The sequence below is a fragment of the Saimiri boliviensis genome, chromosome 14 (assembly GCF_048565385.1).
Source record: "Saimiri boliviensis isolate mSaiBol1 chromosome 14, mSaiBol1.pri, whole genome shotgun sequence".
In the NCBI taxonomy this organism is placed as follows: domain Eukaryota; kingdom Metazoa; phylum Chordata; class Mammalia; order Primates; family Cebidae; genus Saimiri; species Saimiri boliviensis.
Genome location: NC_133462.1, coordinates 68,663 through 79,010, shown reverse-complemented (window position 1 = coordinate 79,010; position 10,348 = coordinate 68,663).

Genomic DNA, 10,348 nt, shown 5'->3' with positions numbered 1-10,348 from the left:
GGCTATGGAAAGGATGCTTTTAACCATTTCATTTTACAGAGAAAAACCAGAAACAATCAAAATATCAATGTATGTAATATTATGTATTTTATAGAAATTTTGAAGATAATATGGCCTGGGTGGATGCTTATTTTAATGTTAGATTAAAATAGCAGGCCACAGATTACTTATGTGTACACATTAAAAAGTCGTTAAAAGCCATTTGTAAAAATGAAAGCAGATCTTATGTTGGGTGGTGATAGATTACAGGTAACTTTTCATTTTTCAAATAGTTGTAACAAATAAAATGTTCTCCTATTTCTGGGAATCTGATTAGGTATATTATTCAGATCAATCTTGTCTCCTGAAGAAAACTAAAAGCACTAGATATAGTGAAGAGCATCTTGTCAAAACTTTCTAATACCTGATCGACTAGTAAGAAATGACCAACTCCAGTCTAAGGCATTGCTGGAGGTACATAGGGACGGAAGTTTAACTTGAAACTAATAACAGAACTCCTCCGGTGATTACAAATCCAAAACACACAGCTAAATATTACATGAGTCAAACACAAAATTGCAATTAGAAAATATTTAGAACTGAACAATTAAAAGGTGACGTGTAATTCCAGTCATGCTTTTACCTGAAAAAAGAGGCATATATGATAATTTATAGGTTAAAGCTGTATTAGTCAGGGTTCTCCAGAAAACAGAACCGATAGAATGTGTGTATATAGATTTATACACTAGTGCCAGCACCTGGCAAACTAGGGACTTGACTTACCTGATTATGTCAGCTGACAGGTTCCAGGATCAGCAAGCTGAAGAGCCAGGAAAGCTCATCCGTAGTTCCAGTCTGAGTACAAAGGCTGGAAAAGTCTGATGTTCCTGCTCAAAGCAGTCATGCTGGAGAAGTTTCCTTTCAATTAGCCCTCTTGTTCTACTAAGGTCTTCAACTCATTGGATGAGATACCCCCACCTTAGGGAGGGCAACCTCCTTTACTCAGTCTCCCAATTCAAATGTTAGTCTCATCCAGAAACTCCCTCATAGACACACCCAGAATAATGTTTGACCAAATATCTTCCCAGTCAAGTTGGTGTGCAACTAACTATCACAAAAGGTCAATCAACATTTAGAGAGAGATTTATACCCTTATTATATATGACAGAAAAAGAAAATGCTTAAGAATAATCCAACTCAAGAACTTAGAACAAGAAGAGAAAGTTAAAGTGAAAGAGTGGAAAGAAGGAAAGAATAGGAGAAACTAATGAAACAACCAAAAAAATTAACGGTAGAGGAATAACAAAACCATAAGTTGGGTTTTTTCCTCCCCTCCCCTCCCCCCCACTCCCCTCTCCCCCTCCCCTCCCCTCCCCGTGAAAAGCCTCTGAGTTTCTCCTGGCTGGGGAACCCCAGAGAGGAGCACACGGCTTCTAGCTATGGCTGTCAATGCCCTGGAGGCACCCAGACTCTTCCTTAGGTCCCTGGAGGCCTGGTTAAAGCTCCTTCCCCCATGTCTGTCTTATTCCAGTCTCACCCAGTGAGTGCAGGCTCCAGAGGGTCTCCAGTGATACCTACAATACAAGGTCCTCTGGTTGGCTCCAGCTACTCCCATTCATCCTGAGGTGTGTAAAGGTCACTAGATGTTGGCATGACAGCCATTCCTGGCTCATGGGGAAGGCCTGAATGGGATAGGAGGGCCTGGCGGGCAGGGAGGCCCACAGGTGCAGGGCACAGTCCCAGGGCCTCCTTCAGGTTTATTCCTGAGGTAGGAGGGGGGACTTGACTCTGGAGGTGGGGTTCCGACACCAAATCAAATTGAGGATGAGCTTAAATGCCATAGGGCAGAAGCACCTTTCCAAAAGATAGGCCCACCAGTGTGCCAGGTCATTTTATCATTGCTGTGACATGGTGAAACCTGGCCTCTGCTAAAAATGGAAAAATTAGCTGGGCACAGTGGCGTAAGCCTGTAGTCCCAGCCACTCAGGAGGCTGAGGCAGGAGAATCGCTTGAACTTAGGAGGTGGAGGTTGCAGTTTTCTCTTTTCTTTGTGGAGTTTCAAGAGTCATGGGAAGAGTCTTCTTATGTCTAAAGCTCTCTGTTTTTCTGCATTGCATGACCTGACTTCTTTGGCTTTGCAGGTACAGAGATTACTTTGTACTGTGAGGGGCTGGCCTTGGTGTGTGTTTGCAGAAAGTGGTTTTTGGCTATTTTTTTTTTTTAAATACCCTAGGAAGTTGTTGTTAAAGGATTCTAATTCTAGTTCAGAGGTGAATTCTAAGGGGTTGTCTCTATTGCCTTTTCTTCCAAAATTAATCTTGATTTGGCTTGTCTGTGTGCATTGGTGTGAGAAACTGAACTGTGGTTTTCATAGTAAATGAGAGACTGAGTTTTCTCAGCTCTGGAGAGAAAGGCTATTTGCTCCTCTCAGCCAAAAGGTACCCCTGGGTGACTGGGGGCCTTGTGGGAGTGTCTGGGGGATTAACCACCCATGACGTGTGGCAGCCCCACAGGGAAATCCCCAACAAAAATTAATTTAAAAATAAGGCTTATCCAGGAAACACACATGAGGGCTAATCACCCAGTGTTTTGAGCCATCTCAGAGGTCATAGAGCTCTGGAGAGAGAAACTGAGACATATAAGAGAGTGTCAATGACTCGGTGGTGACACACTGTGGAGTCCTGCCCACAAGCAGCACACGTCCACCCACCGCACAAAAACCCCAGGCCACAGCCTAGTTCCTCCTTTTTAAGAAAAAATGAAAAACGAATAATCTAAGAATGAAGGGAAGTCAAGGAGAATGACCGTCTGTTAAGCACTCTGTAGGTTTTACGGCACTGCTATGTGCCGGAGTTTATGTAAAATGGTCTTTGTGCAGATTTACATTAAGGAAAAGGAGTCCTAAGGTCAACCTGCAAACTATAGAGTTCCTAAGTTCTCTGTTTCTCTGTTTTACTTTTCTGCTTTAAATCTACTGTTCTTTTTTGTTTTCTTTTTGTTTGTTTGTTTTTTTGAGATGGAGTCTTGCTCTTGTCTGCCAGGCAAAAGTGCAATGGTGCAATCTCAGCTCACTGGAACCTCTACCTCTCAGGTTCAAGTAATTCTTCTGCCTCAGCCTCCTGAGTAGCTGAGATTACAGGTGCATGCTGCCACACCTGGCTAAGTTTTGTATTTTTAGTAGAGATGGGGTTTCACCATGTTGGCCAGGCTGGTCTCGAACTCCTGACCTCAGGTGATCTGCTTGGCTCAGCCTCCCAAAGTGCTGGGATTACAGGCGTGAGCCACTGTTCATGGCCTATTTTTCTTTTAAGATAAAAATCACTGTTTGGATCCAAGAGTTTCTTTTGGAAAGTTGGTTAATTTGTATTTATTTCATTGCTAAAGATCTGAAGTAAAAGCTATAGGATCTTCGTGTGTATGTGTGTGTATATATTTAAAAGGCTTCTATAATCTCTATAAGTTTATGTTTCATTCGTAATCAAATCCACTTTAGTTTCCCTCTAGTACACCAGACTATTTTTCTCTGTACATTATGATGCTAATTTTGCTATTTGATTTTCACCTGCGTTGTTTCCTTTAATATGAAAATTTAAGGCTCTTTAGCTGACAACTGCCTAGGTTAGTAAAATAAGTTATCAATAACTTGAAAGTCGGCCGGGCACGGTGGCTCAAGCCTGTAATCCCAGCACTTTGGGAGGCAGAGGCAGGTGGATCACGAGGTCAAGACATCAAGACCATCCTGGTCAACATGGTGAAACCCCGCCTCTACTAAAAATACAAAAAATTAGCTGGGCATGGTGGCACGTGCCTGTAATCCCAGCTACTCAGGAGGCTGAGGCAGGAGAATTGCCTGAACCCGGGAGGCGGAGGTTGCGGTGAGCCGGGATCGTGCCATTGCACTCCAGCCTGGGTAACAAGAGCAAAACTCTATCTCAAAAAAAAAAAAAAAAAAAAAAAAAGTAACTTGAAAGTCTAAAATAGGAAAGAACTATTTTTATGAATCTATAAGACATACTTCTATCGGCATGCCTAATACAGCTATGTATTTATGTGTTGTGTGCACAATGTTTCATCACTGAAAATATATAAAAGAGCTCTAATTAATTGGTGTAAGAAAACAAAAGTGCTTCAATCAAGTACTTCATCAGGAAAAAAAAAAAGAGTAGTCAAAGGTGTTTTTTTTTTGAGATGGAATTTTGCTGTTGTTGCCCAGGCTGGAGTGCAATGGCGCGATCTTGGCTCACCGCAACGTCTGCGTCCCGGGTTCAAGTGATTCTCCTGCCTCGGCCTCCTGAGTAGCTGAGATTAGAGGCATGCACCATCATGCCTGGGTAATTTTGTATTTTCAGTAGAGTTGGGGTTTCTCCGTGTTGGTCAGGCTGGTCTTGAATTCCCGACCTCAGGTGATCTGCCTGCCTCGGCCTCCCAAAGTGTGGGTATTACAAGTATGAGCCAACATGCCTGGCCAGTCAAATGGTTTTTCAAGTTTACATAAATTAAGTAAACTCTTTAATAAATAAGCTAGCTTTCAGCCGGGCGTGGTGGCTCATGCCTGTAATCCCAGCACTTTGGGAGGCTGAGGTGGGTGGGTCACAAGGTCAAGAGATCGAGACCATCCTGGTCAACATGGTGAAACCCCGTCTCTACTAAAAATACAAAAATTAGCTGGGCATGGTGGCGCACGCCTATAGTCCCCGCTACTCAGGAGGCTGAGGCAGGAGAATTGCTTGAACCCAGGAGGTGGAGGTTGCGGTGAGCCGAGATCACACCATTGCACTCCAGCCTGGGAAACAAGAGCGAAACTCTGTCTCAAAAAAAAAAAAAAAAAAAAAAAAAAAGGTCTGTCTCAAAAAAAAAAAAAAAAGCAAGCTTTAAATTATTGGTAAAGTAGTAGTAGAAATGTCTTAAGTATTACCAGCATACACTTTTGTTTGCATTGATTAATTAAATAATTTCATATTTATTCCTGCCAAATATTCCTTCCAAATATTATAAGGTGTCAAAATTTGGCATGGGGGTTACAAAACTATAAAGCCAGCCTAAACAAAACAATCTTTGCTTTTGTAATCTTTAATAAATAAGACATTGATATTGGTTTAATGAAAATGGCTACATCTTTAGTTCAGTAAGATTACTGTAACTTTTTTTCTTTGAGACAGAATCTCACTCTGTCCCCCAGGCTGGAGTGCAGTGGCACAATCTCGGCTGACTGTAATCTCCACCACCCAGGTTCAAGCAAGTCTCGTTCCTCAGCCTCCCGAGTAGCTGGGATTACAGGTGCGTGTCAGTATGCCTGGCTAATTTTTGTATATTTAGTAGAGATGGGGTTTCACCATGTTGGCCAGGCTTGTCTCAAACTCCTGACCTCACGGGATCTGCCTGCCTGGGCCTCCAAAAGTGCTGCAATTACAGGCGTGAGCCACCATGCCCGGCCACCATAACTTCTCATCTTGTGGCTTTAGGTGGTCTAGTCCACAGGCAGTAAGGTTTGTTTTGGGAAGGGACTGTTATCATCTTTGTTTCAAAGCTAAGCTATAAATTAAGTTCTTCCCAAGGTTAGATTAGCCTATATCCAGAAATTAACAAGGACAGCTTGGAGGATAGAAGCAAGATGGAGTCAGTTAGGTCAGACCTTTTTCACTGTCTCAGTTATAATTTTGTAATGATGGATCCATAAATAAGACATTGATATTGGTTTAATGAAAATGGCTACATCTTTAAATGATAACTATCAAAGTTTTCATAAATAATCTAGGTAAATCATTAAAATAAAATAATTAGGTAAATTTAATGGGATAAATACATGTAGACAAACTAATTATAACTTAGAATCTAAAGTTGTATTAAGTTAAATAGTAGATATTTCATTATTTGGGTATTTCCCAATAAAAATATATTTGAAGGAAAACATTCTTTCTAAAAAAAAGTAAGTCCTTTTAAAAAAAAGTGAACACTTTTTGTCTAATTCAAAGCTTACTTAAAGGTTATGTGTAGGCCAGGCATGGTGAATTTTTGTCTTTTTCAGATTTTTTTTTTTTTTTTTTTTTTTTTTTTTGAGACAGAGTTTTGCTCTTGTTACCCAGGCTGGAGTGCAATGGCGCCATCTCGGCTCACCGCAACCTCCGCCTCCTGGGTTCAGGCAATTCTCCTGCCTCAGCCTCCTGAGTGGCTGGGATTACAGGCACACGCCACCATGCCCAGCTAATTTTTTTTTAGTATTTTTAGTAGAGACAGGGTTTCACTATGTTGACCAGGATGGTCTCGATCTCTTGACCTCGTGATCCACCCGCCTCGGCCTCCCAAAGTGCTGGGATTACAGGCTTGAGCCACCGCGCCCAGCCTCAGATCTAATTAATGATTTTAGACAGTTTCCCCAAAGTCCAAAAATGACATAATTTGGCTTGTTATAAAAATATTACAGGAAACATTATCAAATATGAAATAATGTTTGGTTTTCTTTGGGCTATATTTGTATAAATATGTTACTGGGATGTGTTTCAAAGTTAGAGGAAACTCCCATAATTCTGATATGACTTAGTGTCATTATCAGTAATAAATATAAATCTTATATTAAATTATTGTGTGCCACAGAAGTAACAGATTTCCTTGTCAATTGTGTCCTTGACTATGGCTGCCCTAAAACTTTTGTCATCCATGAACAATTGTCTTGTTTTGGCCCTCTTTAGAAGCTGGTTTTTTAATTAGCTATTACACTCTAAAATGTACTCTTGAATACACTTTCGATAACTTTGGAGGTTGTAACATCAGAATACTAGAAAAACTTCTGGGACTCATGCAGAACTGAAATGTTCATGAATATCAAGCAGAACAAGAATTAACTACATGGACGGAACTAATAGAAGACTGAAATAATCTTTTTGACTTTTTGCTCAAAACATTGCTGATTCTGCCAGGCACGGTGGCTCACACCTGTAATCCCAGCACTTTGGGAGGCCGAGGTGGGTGGATCGCGAGGTCAAGAAATCGAGACCATCCTGGTCAACATGGTGAAACTCCGTCTCTACTAAAAATACAAAAAATTAGCTGGGCGTGGTGGCGCGTGCCTGTAATCCCAGCTACTCAGGAGGCTGAGGCAGGATAATTGCCTGAACCCAGGAGGCGGAGGTTGCGGTGAGCCAAGATCGCGCCATTGCACTCCAGCCTGGGTAACAACAGCGAAACTCCGTCTCAAAACCAAACAAACAAACAAACAAAAATTGCTGATTCCTTTCTTTTTCTTTTCTTTTCTTTTCTTTTACTTTTTTTTTTTTTGAGACAGTGTTGCTCCATTGCCCAGGTTGGAATATGGGGGCACAATCTCTGCTCACTGCAACTTCTTTCTCCCAGGTTCAAGTTATTCTTGTATCTCAGCCTCCCAAGTAGCTGGGATTACAGGCATGCATCACACCCAGCAATTATTTTATTTTTTAGTAGAGATGGGGTTTTGCCATATTTGTCAGGCTGGTTTCGAACTCCTGCCTCAAGTGATCCACCCACCTTGGCCTCCCAAAGCGCTGGGATTAACAGGTATGAGCCACTGTACCCAGCCTGTTTTGTTTTTTTTTTCAGAGTGAAGGAAACTTTTCTTTTGAGGTATGGACAGCTTTTAAAAATTGGGTATAGTTCGGCCGGGCGCGGTGGCTCACGCCTGTAATCCCAGCACTTTGGGAGGCTGAGGCGGGTGGATCACGAGGTCAAGAGATCGAGACCATCCTGGTCAACATGGTGAAACGCTGTCTCAACTAAAAATACAAAAAATTAGCTGGGCATGGTGGCACGTGCCTGTAATCCCAGCTACTCAGGAGGCTGAGGCAGGAGAATTGCCTGAACCCAGGAGGCGGAGGTGGCAGTGAGCCGAGATCGCACCATTTCACTCCAGCCCGGGTAACAAGAGTGAAACCCCGTCTCAAAAAAAATAAAAAATAAAAAAAAATTGGGTATAATTCTTGGCTGAGCATGGTGGCCAACGCCTGTAATCTCAGCACTTTGGGAGGCTGAGGTGGGTGAATCACCTGAGCTCAGTAATTTGAGACTAGCCTGGCCAACATGGTAAAACCCTGTCTGTACTAAAAAATATAAAAATTAGCTGGATGAGGTGGCAGATGCCTATAATCCTAGCTACTTGGGAGGCTGAGGCAGGAGAAATCACTTGAATCTGGGAGGTGGAGGTTGCAGTGAGCCGAGATTACACCACTGCACTCCAGCTTGCTGGATGACAAGAGTGACACTCTGTCTCAAAAAAAAAAAAAAAATTAATATACTCCTATGTACAAACTTTAGAATGTATTTGTTTCTCTCTATCTGATTTGTACGGAATTTGGTAACTATTTGTGAGTATTGTTAATTAATGGCAATACAGTTATTTGTATAAGTGTAATAAGAATCTGTTTTCTTTTTTTTTTTTTTTTTTTTTTTTTTTGAGACGGAGTTTGGCTCTTGTTGCCCAGGCTGGAGTGCAATGGCACGATCTCGGCTCATCGCAACCTCCGCCTCCTGGGTTCAGGCAATTCTCCTGCCTCAGCCTCCTGAGTAGCTGGGATTATAGGCACACGCCACCATGCCCAGCTAATTTTTTGTATTTCTAGTAGAGACGGGGTTTCACCATGTTGACCAGGATGGTCTCGATGTCTTGACCTCGTGATCCACCCGCCTTGGCCTCCCAAAGTGCTGGGATTACAGGCTTGAGCCACCGCGCCCGGCAAGAATCTGTTTTCATTTATAAAAGGACCCAACTGGAGAAACTGGTTATTTTACTAAGGCTTTGTCTGGAATGATCTGCTTTCCTTTAAGGAATTAAACTTGATTTACAGAGTCAATGAAAGGCCCTTGACAAAACTGGTGTTATACCTTTTCTACACAGTCCCTGTACAGGGTTCCTAATGTGTGGTAAGTAAAGAATGTCACTTTCTGGAGTGACAAGGAGTCCCAAGTTTATCTTGGAACCTGAAGAGGAGAGGAATTTACCCAGCTCATGGGTATTTGATGGTACAAATCCATGGCTGGGCTTGGCTTTAAAAAAGTCTTATCTGAGGCCGGGTGCGGTGGCTCAAGCCTGTAACCCCAGCACTTTGGGAGGCTGAGGCGGGTGGATCACAAGGTCAAGAGATCGAGACCATACTGGTCAACATGGTGAAACCCCATCTCTACTAAAATACAAAAAAAAAAAAAAAAAAAAATTAGCTGGGCATGGTGGCGTGTGCCTGTAATCCCAGCTACTCAGGAGGCTGAGGCAGGAGAATTGCCTGAACCCAGGAGGCGGAGGTTGCGGTGAGCCGAGATCGCGCCATTGCACTCCAGCCTGGGTAATAAGAGCGAAACTCCATCTCAAAAAAAAAAAAAAAAAAAAAAAAAAAAGTCTTATCTGAGATTCTTGCTATGGAACAAAGTTCCATCAAAACTAACTTGAAATCCTATGTAAAAGAATGATTATCCTTATTGTGCTGTATACAAATAATCAGACCAGGTATAATAAAGCAAATCAATCCTACCATGATTTGTCTTTAGTAAAAATGGAAAACTGGAGAGAGAAAAATGATGTTTCAAAAACTACAGTGCACCTGTTTTTGGATTCTACTGTTGCCTAATGTTTTTCAGTTTTTATTATTTTCTACAGTTTGAACTGAATTCTAATTTTTCTTGGCTATGAGCCTGTAAAATACTGTGTTCAATTTTTTCCCTTCTTTTTTCCACATTTTTTCCTAATTTGGAGTCACAGAAACTAAACTGGGCTTTGGTAGAGCCCTGCAAACTGCAGGTGGACTACTTAAACTTCAGAAGAAAATACCAGCAACCTGTTTACATACATAAACCACTTTTTTTTTTTTTTTTTTTGCGACGGAGTTTCGCTCTTGTTACCCAGGCTGGAGTGCAATGGCGCGATCTCGGCTCACCACAACCTCCGCCTCCTAGGTTCAGGCAATTCTCCTGCCTCAGCCTCCTGAGTAGCTGGGATTACAGGCACGTGCCACCACGCCCAGCTAATTTTTTGTATTTTTAGTAGAGACGGGGTTTCACCATGTTGACCAGGATGGTCTCGATCTTTTGACCTTGTGATCCACCCGCCTCGGCCTCCCAAAGTGCTGGGATTACAGGCGTGAGCCCCTGCACCCAGCCATAAGCCACTTTCATACCTGCCTACTGATATATGAACTTCAGAGTAATGTGGCCTGTACTGATTTTCCAGGCTGGTTCTTTTGTTTGTTATTGTTCTCTCTTATTCTCCCTATTTTCTCTTTATAGGACATGAGACTGCAACATGCCCAAAATGAACTTTTCTAATAATTTAGACCTACCTGTCTACAGTAAAACATCCTAGCCATGAAAGATCAAATAAAACCTGGGACCAGAGACTCATTTTTTTTTTTCCTAA